This window comes from Saccopteryx leptura, chromosome 10 (genome assembly GCF_036850995.1).
Source record: "Saccopteryx leptura isolate mSacLep1 chromosome 10, mSacLep1_pri_phased_curated, whole genome shotgun sequence".
Lineage (NCBI taxonomy): Eukaryota > Metazoa > Chordata > Mammalia > Chiroptera > Emballonuridae > Saccopteryx > Saccopteryx leptura.
In genome coordinates this window covers 17,713,682-17,733,222 of record NC_089512.1, presented here as the reverse complement: position 1 = coordinate 17,733,222, position 19,541 = coordinate 17,713,682, and the positions used below count along the sequence as shown (strand labels likewise).

The 19,541-nt window shown below is 47.4% G+C and overlaps 1 non-coding gene across 1 annotated transcript; it reads right to left on the bottom strand.

Annotated features, from left to right (window-relative positions):
• Window positions 1-13,440: 13,440 nt before the first annotated feature.
• Window positions 13,441-13,516, bottom strand: TRNAS-UGA (transfer RNA serine (anticodon UGA)). The gene has a single exon. It is a non-coding gene; the product is annotated as a tRNA-Ser (tRNA).
• Between the last annotated feature and the right edge of the window lie 6,025 nt (window positions 13,517-19,541).

Below are 19,541 nucleotides of genomic sequence, written 5' to 3'. Positions count from 1 at the left end.
CACGCTTCAGCATTTTGCCATCGGACCGTCCTCTCTCTACTCTCCTGAAGCTGCTGTGGTTGTTTCTAAGCCGTCCTGGAACTACATCAGCGGGGGCTGTCCCTGCTCTTCTTCACTGACTTTCCTGCCGTGGTGCCTCTCTGTCTGAAACCCTCACCTTCCTTGACTCCCATGACAGAAAACTCCTGGTTCTGCCTCTTTCTGGCTCTATAATTGACTCTTCTTCCTGTCCCTGCTTTTAAATATTCATATTCTCCTAAGTCCTGTCCATGGATATTCTCGTCTCTCCTGTCCTCCCACTTGGAGACCTCATGCACTTTCACGGACGCATCTACCGTTGGGGGATAGATGAGTCACACATCAACGCATCCAGCTCTACACGTGTCCAGGCTCAGAGTTCCATAGTCATTGGTGAACCTGACGTCATCATTTTTTACATTTTCCACAGTGACTAGCACTGTGCTCGTGTTAAATAGGGCTTCAGCACATGCAGGTTGAGTCAAAAGAAATTAGTTTTTTAAGTGACAGGTATAATGTGACTGCATTGGCTCAAGTTTAGAAAGTAGAAGAAATTAAAAAAAAAAATCACTCGTAAACCTACCACCTCAGCAGACTGTTCCAGTCACTTTGGTATATTCTCTCAGTAGTTTCCCTACTTCTGTTTTTGTGTGTGGTTTACAAAGTTGTCACTGTTTCCCCAGAAGCTCCCCAGAATGCAGTTTCTCAGCAGTGATGCAAAGAGCTATCTAGTAGCCATTGATGTTGCTCACCAAGTATCTCCAGCTCTCTACCTTGCTGGCCCGATTGTACTTCCTAGCTCCCTGTGGTTAAACAAGAACATGTGACCAGTTCTGGCCAATGATCAATGAATTGTTGATCCCTCAGAGTTCTGTTTCCATGGCTACCCCATCAACCGTGATCCTTGAGTGAGATCATTTCACAGAGGAGCCCCTAATAACTCATGATGGATATGCAGTGGGAGTGAGAAAGAAAGTTTCACTCTAAGCCGTTAAAATTGGAGGCTTATCTGTTACTGCAGCAAACCTTAGCTCAATCTGAGCTGGAGATCGCTACTTCCGGGAGTCAGAGAAAACCCGAGAGTCTCTAGTTTAACACCACCATTTCACAGATGGAGAAACTGAGGCTCAGAGAGGGAAAATGATCACGGAGAGCTGGTACCAGCACTGGGCGGGAGCCCAGGTCCCTGTCTCCCTGTTGGGCAGCACGGAGGCCGGCCTGGCCCGACGCTGCCCTGCTGTTCCTCTTGCTTGGTGGGAGTATTTCTTCTGCAGAATGTGTCAAACCAGGCCTGACCAGGCGGTGGCACAGTGGATAGAGCATCGAACTGGGAAGCGGAGGACCCAGGTTCGAGACCCCAGGTTGCCAGCTTGAGCGCAGGCTCATCTAGATTGAGCAAAGCTCACCATCTTGGACCCAAGGTCGCTGGCTTGGGCAAGGGGTTACTTGATCTGCTGAAGGCCCATGGTCAAGGCACATATTAGAAAGCAATCAATGAACAACTAAGGTGTCACAACGAAAAACTGATGATTGATGCTTCTCATCTCTCTTCGATCCTGTCCGTCTGTCCCTATCTATCCCTCTCTCTGACTCTGTCTCTGTAAAAAATAAAAAAATAAAACAAGATCCTATTAAAAAAAAAAAGAATGTGTCAAGCCAGGCTGTCCCCGGAGTCTGGGTCACTGGCCCGCTCTCATTTTATACCTTGACAGGCCATCTGAGAAAAGCCCTGGGACCCACTTTTGGAGCCCTCTGCAAAATGCCACAACACAGGTGCCCACGGCAGCACTAAAGCAACTAGAACAGGGCTTCCTTTCACGGACCGTCGCCTCCAGTTCCGTGCAGAAGCGTGTCCGTCCACGTGCAAGTTCGCCCATTCTACTTTGGCATTATCCGGTGCTGACGAAATTTTCAGATTCAAAGGTATGAGGATAATTAGGACTCTTTGTTAATCATCTTGTATCCTTCTCCTCCCCCCCCCCCCCCCGCATGCCCCCCCCCAGCGATGAGATTCTCACAGATTAATTACTGCCTGCTATAAATAAACGCAGAGAAAAGCAATCTGCCTAGAAGAGGCAGAGGGTAACTGTCATTTAATATATCACAGCTTTCTGCACACCTGTTCTCCCTTCGCTGTTGCCATGGAAACCACACTTTATAAGAGAAGCTATGCATAATTAGCATGGATGGAGGTCTATATCAATCAGAATAATTTGGAAGAATACTAAAAACCCAAAGGAGCAGGCGAAACTACTTGTCTCAGTGGGGAGGAATCAGATCTCCACTGTGTGGTAAATGAGGAAGCAGTTACAGTAGGAAATCAGCAGAATTAGCAATTCTGGGTCAGCTGGAAAACAGAGAGACAGCCTTCCTCCACGCCAGAGAAAGGAAACTTTGTCACCGAGTTTAACTTCTTTTAAGTGCTATTTAGTTGCACAAAGGAAACGCAAAACCAAACAAACACAAGTTCATTGCCAGGTGATGGGGGTGCGGAGGACAGGCTCTGCAGGTCGGAGGACCCCCCACTGCAAGGTTAGGCAGTGACGCTGGGCTCCAATTCTACAGCGGTGGCAGGGGCGGGTCGCTGAGCGTGGGGTCCCTTCAGGGAGCAGTGAGCGGCTTTCAATCAAAGTACAGGATTTGACGGGTGGTTGGAATCACCAAGTTGATTTTTAGTGGTGGACGACGGGACTTCTGAAATAATCTAGCTCAAATGCCCTACTTTTCCGAGGAGGAATGGGAATCATGGGGTGATGCAACTTGCTGGAGGTTTCAAAGGCAGCTGCTGGTCAATCCTGCACTAGCCCCAGCTCTCAGGTTCTGGTTTAGGACTGTTTGCAGAGGCCGGTGGTCCAGCCAGCCACTGGGTTGGTCATTCTGGCCAGAAGGTCTTCCGTTCCTTAGTACTCTGGGGGTGAAACTGAACACCTGGCGCAAGGAGGCATTTGGACTTTGGATTCTTTGGTCTTTGTCAATTTCCCTTCTTGTGTAGACATGCAAATTCATTGTTCATTCATTCATGCGGCAAACATTCATGAAGTAAAACAATAATATTAAGTTCTTTTGAGACATGCACACAAACCTGCCTATAAACTCTAAATTTCCAGAGCTCTTACTGGATCACTGTTTATATTAGTTTGTTTGTTGTTGTTATTGTTGTTTTTGTGACTGAGACAGAGAGCTAGAGATAGGGGCAGACAGACAGGAAGGGAGAGAGATGAGAAGCATCAATTCTTTGTTGCAGCATCTTAGTTGTTAATTGATTGCTTTCTTATATGTGCCTTGACCTGGGCGGGGGGGGGGGGGGCTACAGCAAAGCGAGTGACCCCTTGCTCAAGCCAGTGACCTTGGGCTCAAGCTGGTGAGCCTTGCTCAAACCAAAGAAGCCTGCGCTCAAGCTGGCGACCTCGGGGTTTGGAACCTGGATCCTCTACATCTCAGTTTGATGCTCTATCCACTGCGCCACCACCTGGTCAGGCTGATTATATTTTCATTCATTCAGTATTTATGTATAGCAGGGGTCCCCAAACTTTTTACACAGGGTCCAGTTCACTGTCCCTCAGACCGTTGGAGGGCCGGACTATAAAAAACACTAGGAACAAATCCCTATGCACACTGCACATATCTTATTTTAAAGTAAACAAAATGGGAACAAATACAATATTTAAAATAAAGAACAAGTAAATTTAAATCAACAAACTGACCAGTATTTCAATGGGAACTATGGGCCTGCTTTTGGCTGAGATGGTCAATGTCCGGTTCCATATTTGTTACTGCTAGCCGTAACAAGTGATATGACGTGCTTCCGGAGCCATGACACGTGTGTCCCGCGTCACTGGAAGTAGTACTGTATGTGAGCGACGCCACGCTTTGCGTCGCTCTCTCACTGACCACCAATGAAAGAGGTGCCCCTTCCGGAAGTGCGGCGGGGGCCGGATAAATGGCCTCAGGGGGCTGCATGCGGCCCACGGGCCGTAGTTTGGGGACCCCTGATGTATAGAGTACCTACTGCAAACCAACTATCTCCTGAGTGGTGGGAAACAGCCAGGAATAAGGCATGAAGATCTCTACCCTCACAGAGCTTGCATCCTAGTGGGAGAGACGGACCCTACACATGGAAACAAACAAAAATAAAATAGTTTTCTATAGTGAAAAGGTCAGTGAAGAAAATAGAGCAGGGTAACGGGCCAGAGTTATACATTTGCATTTTATCCTAATTGTGATAAGCAGTAATCACAGTGTGTTAGGCAGGGGTGGGGAGTGATCTGAGTAATTCGTACCTTTCCTTGTTCCCCAAACAGACCTGAGGTCACTGCTCTGGGGGATACTTGGGTTATCTGGGACCCTGTGTCCATGCCCAGAAGCTTCCATCAGACCCTCAGAGCAGGCCTTGGGGATAATGATGAAGGGGCCAAATCCTGGGTATGTGACTTTGCCTTATGTCACCTTTCCTTCCGTCCTCAGTCTATGCTTTATCTCCTCATGGTCCTGCTAATAATTAGAACAATAGAAATGAGAATAACAACAGCAGCCTAAAGACAATAATAGCAAACTTTTACAAAATGAACCATTACCATATGCCCGGCGTCGTGCAAATTGCTGTATGGTATTTAGCTCATTAAACCTTCAATATGTGGAAACTATCATTATGTTGATTTTACAGACAAGAAAACTAAGGGTAGAGATTAAGTAGTTTTTTTCCCAGGTCAAATACCTAATTTAAAGCTGGTGCTAGGATTTGAAACCCAAACCTGTCTGTCTTTGGGGTCTATGCTGTTAACCTTCATGCTAATTTGGTAAATCAGTAGTGTCAATATGTTAACAGAGAAGGCTTGAATGCTACGGCTCCCACATGAAGGGGAATGGGAAGCAGGGAGGTATAAACACATAGTGTCTACGTGCAGAGTAGATGGGTATCGCGTAGCTCACCATCAAGAGTAAGAAATGGAGATTCAGAGATCCTCAATAACTTGACTAGGGGCTGCCAGGATTTGACCTTTGGCCTTTGTGAAAAGTCATTACTGCAATTAATTCACCACAGCATCCTTTCAATTCATGTTTGTGAGGAAGGATGGATCTAGGAGGCTGTTCTCACCAGGAACAGGTGACTTAAAGTCTTTGTTCCCAAACTTGTAGTCCTCTCTTTTATATGACTTCTAATTTTGGGCACCATGGGCATTGTATTCGAGTGTGCAAATACTACCATTCTCTGTACTTCCTCTGGGCAAGTTCTTCCTTCCGGAATTCATTCTTCTAATACTGTTATTGTTCAGAAGCCAGTCACTTGTCTAAGCAGACTTCATCCCTTGCATATTTAAAATTTATATATTGTTTTTTTTATAGTTAATAGATTATTTCTCAAAATGATGGTAGTGTGACCCAGGTTGAGGCAGGTTAAAGAGTTTTTTCTCCAGTATTTTTATGGATGTTGTGCTGGACTTGCTAATCTTAGTGTTTAGGCAGAGTTTCTTTGGAAAAATAATTATCCCAGCCTGGAAACTGGAATGATATTTTATTAGAGAGGCCAAGCTTAATGGTATTTTTATAGCAACAAAATATATCTTGCATCCAAGCATTCCTCTTTGTTCCAGAATCTTATCAATAATTACTTTGGCCAAGATTTACTACAAAAGATTGATTTTCTATTTATCCCTTTGGCTTTTATAGGACTGTGTATTTGTACTGTTGTACGGAATATGGTTACTTATACATATGTACATGAATAAAATATGTTTAATAAGCATGCATAAAATATATGAACTTGAAAACTGTTCCTAGATGGAACATTATAGTCTTGGTTGAAATATCTAGCTGACTTCCACAAGGAATCATTAGTTCCACTCCAGTGTATTTTGTTCTTGCATAGGAGGTCACACGGCACAGAACAGTGGCTCCTAAATTTGTTGTTGTTGTTCTACAAGTCCTCTGAGAATTCTGGTAACTTCTTGTGTACAGGACAGAACAAATTAAAAAAAAAAAAAAGCTCTTGGGTTGGTTCCTAGAGGGGCAGTTAAGCCTTTTGATGTAATTATTTTATTGTGGTGGAAGACCTTTGAAATGAAGAAATATGGTGCTCTGGTAGATTGCAATTATGCTCCCTATTATCAATCCCTCTCTGTGTCTATGCCCTGCACAAGGTGACTTTGTAACTCTTCTCAGCAGGAGATGACCTGTATTTCCCCACCTCTGAATCTGGGCTGAACTTTGATTTGCTTTGCCAATAGAATTTGGTAGAAATGACTGTTGCTGTTTTTGAACACTGTCCTTCAAAGATCTTTTGCATTCACCTCTCCTGGCATCCATCCTCTACCAATGTGATCAAGCCCAAGCCAGCTTGCTGGAGAATGAGAGGTGATCTGAACCAGAACCAAGTGAGCCCGATTTCTCAGATAAGGCCACCAAATATCAAGAAAGCTTTCCTCAGCAGCTGACAGCAGATATATGAATGAGCACAGTTGAGATCAGCTAAGCCTGGCTTAAATTTGCAGAGCCACTTATTTAACCTATAACTCATGAGCAATACTAAATACTTGTTTTAAACCGCTAAGTTTTGGGCTGGTTGTTATGCAGCAGTCACTAACTGATACGGACAGGATCACAAGAAAGTAAACTTCTTGAGGAAAGGGTCATGTTTGATTCTCTAGTTAATATGAGTTTCTAGCAAACAACAGATGTTTATTATTAAATGTTTATTAAATTTAGGAGCACAGTGTGATTTGTTTGGTTTCCTGGGTTGGAGGTCGTGCTGGCAGCATAGCCAGTAGGATGGTCATTTCCCTTACACATCATGGCATTTCTAGAGGAGAGAGATGTGTTCTGTAGCAGAGATGGTAGTTGTCTCACAGTATCTCCTCTCACTTTCTTCCTTAGTCCTGGACCCTGGGTTTTTAGTTGGACAGATGGCGTTCTGCAATAAAGATGACATTTTCTGGCCTGTTTCACAGCCACCTATATGACTGAGCTCCGGCCAGTTGGATGTAAGTGGAAGGCAGGGGAAGAGACGTGCTCCTTTTCCCTCCTTTTCCCTCCTCCCTCATTTCTGCTGGGCGGGCTGCCGAGGTGCTGGCTAGGTTCATTGCGCCCAGATTGGAAAATGAGGGTAGCAGCCATAAGCTGAGGGTGCCACAGCGGCAAGTGGAAGGGTCTTGGTTCCCATGAACCAACCAGGGTCTAACCAGAAGCGACCTTGCTTAGCTCCCGAGACCAGACGAGATCCAACGCTTTCAGGGTGGTACGGCTGTAGACGGTCTCGGTTCCATGATGTCTTCATGATGCTTTCTGTGGTCGATGTTCTTCCTTACTCTCTATTCCCTGCAGGAGAATAATTGATTCTCGACCACGTATTTTTTTTAGATTTCCTGATAATTAATGTTTCCAGTGTTATTAAAAATGGTATATTAAAGAAATGTATTGTCTAATTGTTGGCATAAATCAACGCAGTTAGTTTTTGAGTATTGATCTTGAATCTAGTATTCTTGCTCAGTTCATTTATTCTAAGGGTCGTAGATTTTTTCCTCATATATACAGCCATATCATTTGCCAACAGTGGCAACTTCATTTCTTTAAAATTTACACCTTTTTTTCCTTTCTTTTGTCTTATTGAGCCAGTAAGTATCTTCAGTACTGTGTTGACTAGAAGGGTGGATGGCAGGAATATTTGTTCCCAACACCCAGGGAGAGCTCTGTGGCTGGACAGGACCACCTGATTTCATTTTCTTAAGCGCTGAGGAATATAAGAGGGACAAAGGGGAACGAGAGAGAGAGAGAGAGAGAGAGAGAGAGAGAGAGAGAGAGAGAGAAGTGGAGGAAAGAGAAACAAAACAAAGAAAAGCCCTGCGTAGGATACAGCAAGCCTCCAATGCCGTGACGGCTGAGGCAGTGCAGGGCTTTGAAGAGAGAGCAACGAGGTTGCTGTGCAAAGAGCCCGCAGTAACCGCTGAGGTTGCAGAGGATGCTGGCTGGCCCAGTATGGCTCACGGATGCTCTTTGTTTGGCCAGTGAGGTTATTAATTTAGTTCTTACTCTGAATGTCTATATACCAGTCATGTGTACCCCAGGGCACGCTTCAGTCGGCCCTCTGCACATTTGCATTATTAACCTATGTGGATTTCACCCAAGTTCAGACTGTTAAAAAGACTGTGGAGGCCCTGGCCGGTTGGCTCAGTGGTAGAGCGTCGGCCTGGCGTGCGGAAGTCCCGGGTTCGATTCCCGGCCAGGGCACACAGGAGAAGTGCCCATATGCTTCTCCACCCCTCCCCCTCTCCTTCCTCTCTGTCTCTCACTTCCCCTCCCGCAGCCAAGGCTCCATTGGAGCGAAAGATGGCCCAGGCGCTGGGGATGGCTCCTTGGCCTCTGCCCCAGGCGCTAGACTGGCTCTGGTGGCAACAGAGCGACGCCCCGGATGGGCAGAGCATCGCCTCCTGGTGGGCGTGCTGGGTGGATCCCGGTCGGGTGCATGCGGGAGTCTGTCTGACTGCCTTCCCGTTTCCAGCTTCAGAAAAAAAAAAAGACTGTGGAACAGAATGCCTGTTCCACAATGATGGTAGGGAACTGTGTTTTCACTGGAATGGTATTTAACTTATATTGCATTTGTGTATGGAGTTGAGGACTTGGACTTTTGACAGTTTGATCTTGTGTTGAAATGATTGCTCTCAGAAAGGACAAGAATTAAGTTACTTGGTGGTGTTGCCTTTGCCACGGAAGGATATTCCTCATGTGTCATTTATATATTCATTTTGTTTCCTAATCATACAGTCATTAGTGTGGAGCACCCACAATGTGCCGGGTACGAGGCTGGCAATGTTGTGTTGATCATTTTTTTAACAACCGGCTTTCTGAGTTAAAGACTCCTGATTTTGAGTGTTTTGCCAATTTCTGTGGTATAAATACTTCCATCAAGGTTGACTCCAACTTATCAACATTGTGACACCGTACGTGGAGTTAGGAAGAGATGCTAGCAATGAGTCTGTGCAAACTCATGTGACACAGCTCTAATATAGTCCCATATCCCAGGCACTGTAGATAACCAATGGCGAGAGAGACATAAAGTCCGAGACAAGATGTGATGTTTGAGTAGGAGTTAGCTAGGCAAAGAATGGGGATGGAACCAGGTGGGTGAAGGGGAAGGAATCTCAGACAAAGAGCATAGGACCCTGTGGCTGCAACATAGGCCACAAGAAAAGAGGTCACCTGATGAAGACATTAAGTGGAGTTTTCTCTACAGGTTCTGGGAGCTTGGGGAAGGAATGCCTGCTGTGTACCATCTATCACCAGAGAGAATGGGTGGATTTCTAATTGGCTTGTCATGACTTAGTTTTGCCAGTGGTTCTTAAGCTTCAGAGTGCATTAGAATCACCTTAAGGGTTTGTTACAACAAAGATTGCTGGAACCAACCCAGTAGGTCTGGGGTGTGACCAGGTGATGCTGCTGCTGCCGCCGCCCTGAGGACCACACTTTGGCTCCTTTGGTGCCACCAGAGCTTGGACATATTGGCCCCAGAGACCTCTTGTTGTTCTTTTGTTTTTCAGGGTCTTTTTGCTCAGAGCATCGCCCCCTGGTGGGCAGAGCGTCGCCCCTGGTGGGCGTGCCGGGTGGATCCCGGTCGGGCGCATGCGGGAGTCTGTCTGACTGTCTCTCCCCATTTCCAGCTTCAGAAAAATACAAAAAAAAAAAAAAAAAAAAAAAAAAAAAAGAAAAGTGGAGAGTCAGTGTACGGGGATGGTGTTGGATGGCCGAGAGGACTAGCTGTGTTCCCTCAGGGAACTAACTGAACCTCTTAGAGACTCCATTTGCTCAGCGCTAAAGTAAGGATGATAATTATAATCCCTGTGCTCCGTTACTTATTGCTGCATAATGAACTACTCCACATGTGAAAGAATAATCCTCATTTGCTGTATTTGTGAATCTGCAGTTGGGGCAGGGCCAGGTAGGGACAGTTTGTCTTGGCCCCAGAAAGGCTGGGCCTCTGTTGGGTTGGCTTGAAGGGCTGGCACTGGCCAGGAGTCCCTTCGGCAGGAAGGCTCAGGGCCTCTGCACGTGCTCACTCCATCATGGCCGCTCAGAGTTCCAAGAGCAGGTGTCGTAAGAGACACAGAGAGGCTGCCAGCCAATCGAGGCTGAGTTCTGGAAGCTGGTGCAGATGCACTCCCGCCATCTTCTATTGGTCAAAGCAGTTCTAGATTCAGGGAAAGGAGACAGACCCCACCCCTCAATGGAGCGGCCCTCTTTGACTGCCATTTCGTAGCCTTGTCGAAGGTTAAATAAGGTAATGACCATGAAGCACTTAGCATACCACCGGAACCATCTTAACAGCTCCTCAATGGTAGCTCTTGTCCTAATTCAGAGGTAGTGTCAGGATCACCAGGGAGAGATGAGATACTGAGGAAAGAGGCTGTGATGTAACGACTAAGAAGCCACTGGTGATTTTATAGAGGCAGCAGCGGGGGCCTTGGTTTTGTGGCCGAGGAGGAGGTAGGGCAGTCAGTGTGCAGGAGGTAAGGAGAAGGGAGTGGGCGGTGACTCCAGGAAGGCGGCACCTGGGCTGGAGAAGTTCAGCTGCAGAAGGACAGAGAGACACTGGGGAGTGGCTGTGGGCAGGCAGGGGGAGGGGCAGGCCTCAGGGGCGGGGTGGCTCGGAGTGGGGAGACTGCAGGAGAAGAGAAGGGCGTTTGGGGAAGGCAGAGGCAGAGCAATTGTGTGGGTATGTGTGTATTTTAAAGGCCAAATTTATTCTAGGCAAGCTGTTTATTTAAGATTTGCATGCAAATGAAAACAACCAGGATATAAACTCAGTAGGGGAGGAGGAATTTTAAGGAGAAGGGTATGCAGTCCTCAAGGCTTTGGTTGACCTGCAGACACCCATGCCGGCCCAAGGGCGAAGCTTAAGCCTGGAGGGGGGCAGGATGGGTGCAGAGGGAAGTGTTTGGTGTCTGCGGTTGGGGACGTCAGCTGTACATTTAAGAGCAGAGGATGACATACAACTAGAGGAGTATGAATCTGACCAGTTGGTGGTGCAGAGTGTTGTTGGACTGGGATGTGGAGGAGTATGTGTCAGAGGCCACATCAAGCATTGTTTTGGAGCCTCTGAGAATGGAAGTGTTTATGGTTCGCCCCTGATCCCTATGTAATTTAATTTAATAAAAAGACAAAATTAAATTATAAAATTAGTGTTCAGTAGTCAAATAAGGTTTGACTGAATTTTTTCCTATGATGCTTTGATGCTTCCTTTGAACTAGAAATTGCAAATGTTTTCAAAACTAAAGTTTTGGTGCCTTTGCTTTGTGGGAGTAAGTCTGGGCCTGGCTGGCCCGAGGGCTCCTAGCACTGTGTGTGAGGCCCACTGTCCCCAGCACTGTCCCCAGGAAGCTGCTGGCTTTGAAATTCCTCCTTCGAAAACTCAGCTTTTTGGGTAAGGATTCCTCCCAGCTCCCTAACCCCTGGGCCAGACCCAGTCTTGCCAAGTCACCTGCCACGCTGTCTGAATATCCCTGGTGATTTATTCCTGGGGAATTCCCTTTGTTTCTGACATGAGCTTTATCAGGATGGGGAGGTTTTTGGTTAGTTTGTGCCTTGCTCTGTCCCCAAGCCTCACCTAGTGGCTGGCCCATGGTTGGCATTTGATCACTGGTGAGTGAAGGTAAGAACCAAGGGGACATTATAGAGGAGACAGGTGCAGAAGGGGAGAGCTGAGAGCACACCTGGGCCATCACACATTTGTAAGTGACTGCAGGGAGAGACTGAAGTAGTTCGAGTAATCGGCCAATTCCTTAAAAAATGATTTCCACGTCTCAGGGCTGAAACTGGGGAGTGGGAGGGGAAGGAGGATTAGCACCATGGATTCTGGGTAGGGTTTATTTTTTTCCCTTACAAAAACTGAGTTTATAGTTCTGTTTGAAATTCAGAGTGAAACTGTGTACAGCCCTTGAAAAAAAGTAGAATGCATTTGCTTATGCGCAGGCCATATGGAACTTTGGAGTGGGTGTTCAGGGTACCAAAATAACCTCCCTGTATCCGCAGCCATGAGCAGCTGTAGGACTGGAGCGAAGCTTCTCTTTCACCTTAAGAAACTTGAATTTATTTAGAGCAATTGAAAGCAGAGTGGGCTTTTCCCATTATAAAGCCAGTGCAGGCCTATCATAGAAAATCAGGAAAGCTCTGGAAAGGCTGAGCCTTGTTAACTAAACTTTGCGGAGGGTGGGGATGGCGCTGGTGGATGGCTGCAGGGCGGGCCCTAGAGCGAGGGGGAGCCCGAGCGCCAGGGGTGGATCCGGGGCGAGCTGGAGAGGTGAGCCATGCCGGGGCCACTTCTGTCTGTGAAGAACACAGGTCCTATTTGGGGCTGGGGGCAAGGTCTATACCAGGGGTCCCCAAACTTTTTACACGGGGCCAGTTCACTGTCCCTCAGACCGTTGGAGGGCTGGACTATAAAAAAACTATGAACAAATCCCTATGCACACTGCACATATCTTATTTTAAAGTAAAAAAAAAAAAAAAGGGAACAAATACAATATTTAAAATAAAGAACAAGTAAATTTAAATCAACAAACTGACCAGTATTTCAGTGGGAACTATGCTTTTCTCACTGACCACCAATGAAAGAGGTGCCCCTTCCGGAAGTGCGGCGAGGGGCCGGATAAATGGCCTCAGGGGGCCACATGCGGCCCGCGGGCCGTAGTTTGGGGACCCCTGGTCTATACTATTCGTTCCCGTAACTTCACATTACAGAGACCTGAGTTACTGTGACCCCCAAAGGAAGACCTGGTGTCTCCTTGGGGACAGGAAGCAGTCTGCTGTTCTGCAACACCAGCCGCTTCCAGGGGGTGTGCGGGGACCACAGGGAGGACAGGGAAGCCCAAATGAACCCCGAAGGCCAACAGGGCTGCTTCTTCCATCCAATAACTCGTTAGAGCATCCTGCCTCCGCAGAAGCCCTGCGCGGGGATACGGTGGTGAGTGAGTCGGCCTGCAGCCTGCCCTCATGGAGCTTACGGTTTGGTTGATACCCGCCTAGTCTGCACGTGTCCTCAGACTTGACTGCGCGGAGGTGATCACAGGACTCCAGGAAAGACTGCCGTCCCACCCTTTAGTGCTAGCCAGCTCTATTTAATTAATTAATTAATTAATTAATTAATTAATTTTTCTGAAGTTGAAAATGGGGAGGCAATCAGACAGACTCCCGCATGCGCCCGACCGGGATCCACCTGGCATGCCCACCGGGGAAGAGGGGGGGCGATGCTCTGCCCATCTGGGGCGTTGCTCTGTTGCAACCAGAGACATTCTAGCACCTGAGGCAGAGGCCACAGAGCCATCCTCAACGCCCGGGCCAACTTTGCTCCAATGGAGCCTTGGCTGTGGGAGGGGAAGAGAGAGACAGAGAGGAAGGAGAGGGGCAGGGGTGGAGAAGCAGATGGGCGCTTCTCCTGTGTGCCCTGGCCGGGAATCGAACCCGGGACTTCCGCATTCAAGGCCGATGCTCTACCACTGAGCCAACCGGCCAGTGCTAGCCAGCTCTATTTTTGGGGCGGGGTGGTCCTTATCATTTTCACAGACCCACTCTAGAATCCTTGGAGTTTTTCTTAGTTGTCCTCTATTACCTTGGCCCCAGAAGAATGTTCTGGGGGGTGAAGGCAGCAGGGAAGGCTGATAGATTCAGGCCCAGCTGTCCTTGCGGATGGCGATGAGGGAGGTGGGGAGCGCTGGGGCCCTGCCCACGGGATTTATGCCACAAGAAGGCAACAAGCCTTGAGTCAGCCTATGCTGGCTCCTCAGACAGTGGTTAAGAGAGGAAGTTTTTTTGGAATAGCTTGTTTGTAGGAGAACCTTGGATGTAAAAGGGTTCAAGCCCTGTAGCATGAATGCTGCTTGCACAGCATACGTGCCGCCTTGGAAATTCAGCCCTAGAGAGGCACTGCCAGGCTCGCCCGTCTTCTCTCTCCCTTCCTTGCACACGTGCCGCGGAGATGGCTCTCGCTAACCCAGCGCCTCTGCTAGGATTTCCTTAACCCACTCCGGTTTCCAATAGGCTTGTCATCGTCCACGCAAACCACGACTTTAGGAGCTCTACCATTTTGGCATCTAAAGATCACATTACTCATTGTCTCATACCTAGAAGTAAGTACAACCCTTTCAGTCCATTTATGATCGGAAGAGTTTCGGGAGTACACCTGCTGGATTTCCCAAGCTGCGGCTCTGTGTGGTAGCGCTCTGATCGCCAGGTAAGGAGGGCGATCGTGCTGTGAAGCAGACATCCTGGTTAGGCACAACAGCTCCAACTTCAAATATTCTGTCCCCCAAGGCAAACCCACCGGTTCTGAACTTTGTTTTGGAAAATAGACATCCGTAGTTTTCAGTAGGGACAGGGGGACTTTGTCCCTGTTTCAGACTCCTGGGGGAGGGGGGGGGGCAATGAGAGGCAGCACCACTTCCATTCCAGAAATCGCTGTGAGATTTCACATCGGGAAAGTGAGACTTGCCCTTTTCATTTATGACTTCTTCTACACTCACTGCACTATCTTTTTCTAAAGACAGAAGCTTCGGTGAGATTGAAATGCAACTGTTCTTTCAATGAAGACCTTGACTTTTGAAATGCAATAGGATTAAGGTAGCAGCCAAGTTCGTACATTCTGGGGTGGTTTCTTGGGGAAGGAAGACCCCTCTGTGGTCCTGTGTCCCATGAGTGTGCATTCACTCACTGGTGGTGGCCTGTGGGGACATCGGGCTGACCTTAATTGATCAGTAGATCCGTTTCTAACCTTGTGCTCCATCTTGGGTGCCTTTTAGGAAATTCTATGAATCTGTCTGAATCTGTCTTTTGAGTGTTCTCCACATCTTCTTTAGTTTTTTCTCCTGTGTATTTATTATATAACTATTTTTTTTACAATAAAAATTTAACAAGATAATTTTTTAAAATAAAGAAATAGAAACAATAATACAATGTTTGTTACCAAACATGATCATTATTTTTATATATCTCCTTCTTCTCATTTTTTTATGTATGTGGGTTTTTCCTAACTTTTAGAGCACAATTTTATGGCTATAGTCTATGCAATTTTCATTGTAACATTTTTACTAAACATTAAAACTTAATTAGTAATTAATATTTTTATCGACTATTCTTAATTACTGGTCATTATGTGGCAATGCTTTAAATTCTTATGTGATCCTCTGTTGAGTGTCATTCAGGTTGTTTCCAGATCATCATTATTATGAAGAACCCGTAGTGAATGTCTTTGTGACCATCATTTCATAACATTTAAGATGATATTTTAAAGAATATATTCCTAGAGCTAAATTTTTTTTTTTAGAGCTAAATTTTTGATATTCTGTGGGCTATCAGCACTTTACTGATGCTTTAAATTTTTTTTTTAAAGTCTGTGTTTAACAATTCTTAATTCCTACTTTAAAAGTGTTTTAAAGACAAAGAATCACTGTGACCTAGAACTCCGTGACTGAGTATGTCAAGACCTTTATTGCCCATTTACCCTTGTGCTGGAAAAAATGTCTTCCGAAGAGAGCATGGGCGCTGCCTGCAGGTGTCTCCTGACCCAGAGCAGAGCAGAGGTGGGCCCTTCTTTGACTGGGTGGCTCTTGGAATCTTTAAGCCCTCCTACATGTCAATGGATGTCACTGCACAGGGCTTTCCAGCTATTTGTCAAACAAATAGCATTTGCTCTCTGGCTATTTGTCAGAGAATGCAGCTTAGAAATTCTGCTGCCCAACTCTGTTCAAAGATATGGCATAGGCCCTGGCCGATTGGCTCAGCGGTAGAGCATTGGCCTGGCGTGCGGGGGACCTGGGTTCGATTCCCGGCCAGGGCACATAGGAGAAGCGCCCATCTGCTTCTCCACCCCCCCTCCTTCCTCTCTGTCTCTCTCTTCCCCTCCCGCAGCCAAGGCTCCATTGGAGCAAAGATGGCCCGGGCGCTGGGGTTGGCTCCTTGGCCTCTGCCCCAGGTGCTGGAATGGCTCTGGTCGCGGCAGAGCGACGCCCCGGAGGGGCAGAGCATCGCCCCCTGGTGGGCAGAGCCTCGCCCCTGGTGGGTGTGCCGGGTGGATCCTGGTCAGGCGCATGCGGGAGTCTGTCTGACACTGTCTCTCCCTGTTTCCAGCTTCGGAAAAAAGAAAAGAAAAAAAAAAAAAAAAAAAAAAAGGGAAAGATATGGCATAAAAAAATAAATTCAGAGGATTTCTTGAAGGATATTGTTATGGACTCGATGTTTGTATCCCTCCAAAATTTCTACGTTAAACCCTACCTACCAATGCCATGGTATTTGGAAGTGAGACCTTTGGGGAGGTGATTACAATAAGATGATGTCCTCATGATGAAATTAGTACCCTTATAAGAAGAGCAAGTGACACCAGAGCTCGCTCTCTCTCCCAGATGAGGATACAGTGAGAAGACAGTCATCTACAGGCCGGGAATGGGGCCCTCATGAAGAACCACATCTGCACCTTGATCTCAGACTTCCCAGCCTTCAGTTCTATGAGCAAGAAATGACCATTGTTCAAGCCACCCATTCTACGGGATTTTGTTACGGCAGCCTGAGCTGATTAAGGCAGATGTGCAGGCTTCCACTCTTTTAGGCCTTCTCCATTTTCTCCTTGGATCTAGCTGGATTATCGGAGCTTAGACCAACTTGGTTGGATCCTTCCAAATGATGACTCTTTCTGAACTGTGTGCGCAGTGTTGCTCTCATCTTCCTGGGAAGTGGGGCTGCTCTGGGAACTGGCAGGACAGGAGTCTGTCCCCAGGCCTCCTGGCGCTGTCCTCTGTCACCTCACACAGGGCCCTCAGGAGGCTTCTTCGCAGGCCACAGTTCCCGGGGCAATTTCACATCTCAGGGACCTTGTTTTTTGTTTGTTTGTTTGTTTGTTTGTTTTGTATTTTTTCTGAAGCTGGAAATGGGGAGAGACAGTCAGACAGACTCCCGCATGCGCCCGATCGGGATCCACCCGGCACGCCCACCAGGGGCGACGCTCTGCCCACCAGGGGGCGATGCTCTGCCCCTCCGGGGCGTCGCTCTGCCACGATCAGAGCCACTCTAGCACCTGGGGCAGAGGCCAAGGAGCCATTTCCAGCGCCCGGGCCATCTTTGCTCCAATGGAGCCTCAGCTGCGGGAGGGGAAGAGAGAGACAGAGAGGAAGGAGGGGGGGGAGGGGTGGAGAAGCAAATGGGCGCTTCTCCTATGTGCCCTGGCCGGGAATCGAACCCGGGTCCCCCGCACACCAGGCCGATGCTCTACCACTGAGCCAACCGGCCAGGGCCGACCTTGTTTTTTATTGACACTACACGGTGTTGCTTAACTAGCCAGAGTTCTTCCCAAAGTCAGATTATTAGTTTATCCTCAGTCATGGCATTAAACTTCAGTCTGGATTATCCAACAGGCAGTTCAAATTCATGGGTAGGTGCCCCAAACATTAATTGCTATACTTTTTTATTTTTGCTATACCCACGGAGAATTTTACTAGCAGGAAATCTAGATAAAAAAAGCTATTTTAATTTCAATGCAGATGTATGCTTTTGTGTTTGGTCTGCTATTGCCTTGGCCTGAATTGCCTGCATGGGGATGGGGGGTGGGCGGGTATGATTCTAAAGACCTTAGTCTGGCCTGATATCATGGCCACTTTTCTGGACCCATCTTCCCTCTGCCTTGATATTGTCTTAATTTTGCTACACGTTGTTTATTTATGTAGTTTGACTTGCTGAGTACTAAGTACTTTTGAAAGTCACCTCCAGTTAGTTTGGCAATTAGATGGGCTATAAGCATAATCCATAAATAAAAATGTCATTATTGGGCCCTGGCCGGTTGGCTCAGCGGTAGAGCGTCGGCCTGGCATGCGGGGGACCCGGGTTCGATTCCCGGCCAGGGCACACAGAAGAAGCGCCCATTTGCTTCTCCACCCCCCCCTTCCTCTCTGTCTCTCTCTTCCCCTCCCGCAGCCAAGGCTCCATTGGAGCGAAGATGGCCCGGGCGCTGGGGATGGCTCCTTGGCCTCTGCCCCAGGCGCTAGAGTGGCTCTGGTTGCGGCAGAGCGACGCCCCGGAGGGGCAGAGCATCGCCCCCTGGTGGGCGTGATGATGCGCCCCCTGGTGGGTGAATCCCGGTCGGGCACATGCGGGAGTCTGTCTGACTGTCTTTCCCCATTTCCAGCTTCAGAAAAATACAAAAAAAAAAAAAAAAAAAAATGTCATTATTGGGTCAGAAAGGTGAATGTTTCTGAAGCTGTTGACACAGGTCTCCATGAACTTTCCTTTCCCTGGTTACTTGTTAGGGTTGTCCTCTCTTTTTTCTTGGACTTTAGACTGATACTAATGTGAGCAGCCATTATTGAGCTAGTAACAATGGGTCTACAAAACTCTCAGCAATGAGATAAGTGGGTTAGGGTTCACTTGCCTGGAAGTTATCAGTGAAGGCGAGATCCATTTTTTAACATTTTTATCCAACTTGTTCTCCCCTCTGTTGTAGGTCAGGTTCTCTGGGAGGCTGACCCTGAGATTGACTTAGTGTTCAGGAGGCTTCTTAGGACGTGCTCTCGGGGTCCACACCTGTGGGAGGGAAGAGAAGGGGACAGAACTGAGAAGAAGGAGAGTCTGGGTAGTGGTGCAGTCTCAGGAAAGTCGCATGGTGAGTCCACAGGGTGCTCTGAAGCTGGGATGGCCCTTCAGAGCTGTTCCAAGTAGGAGGGAGAAGGCTCGGGAGTTCCGGTCAATGGAACCAGCTGCTCACAGATGCAGGTGTGACCACAGGCAAGGCGCTCATCACAGGGGGCTGACAGCTGAGCGCGGTCTGGCAGGAGCACTTCCAGCAGGTGGGGGATGTTGTGAGTCCTGCAGGGGGACCCGGGCAGTGTATTGCGATGTCCAGCACACTCTCATTGACAAAGGAAGCCTTCAGGTATCACCCAATTGGGGCCATGGCTAGGCCTGTGGGTGTTTCTTTGCGAGAGAATTTAGTCTGCATTTCCGAATTATTTTCGCTTTCGGCAGCACTTGGTATCATTGCCACCTGCGATTTAGGAAATTCACGTCGTGGTTAGCCTTCTAATTTTATAATTACCTTTCCAGAATAATAACCCCATCCAGGTGTTTTGTAACACAAAACAGCAAGGGAAATTAATTTCAATTAGAAGGGGAAAATTACAAATTGAAGTGGAGTCGTGGAAAGGAAAAAGCCCAACATGCATTTCTTCAGTGTATTTTATATAGGTAATTAAATCCCTGCCATGCCACTGAACCACTGGCAATGGTGCCCTTTAAAGAATGACATTTAAAAACGACACGACTCCGTAGAATATGGCGCTCTTCTGACTGCCCAATGCACATCTGGAAATAAAAGGGGTGGAGAGAGAGGAAGATGGGCTAGAGGCTCAAGGGAGATAATAGAGACACAAAGGAACATTCTTCTTTTGTGTTTTTCCACTTCATTATTATTATTTTTTTTGCATATGACTGAGCCCTGTAATTACAATTTCAAGTTAGTTTCCAGCACTTTGAAGGAATATAGAGGGAACTGAAGGCACATAGAG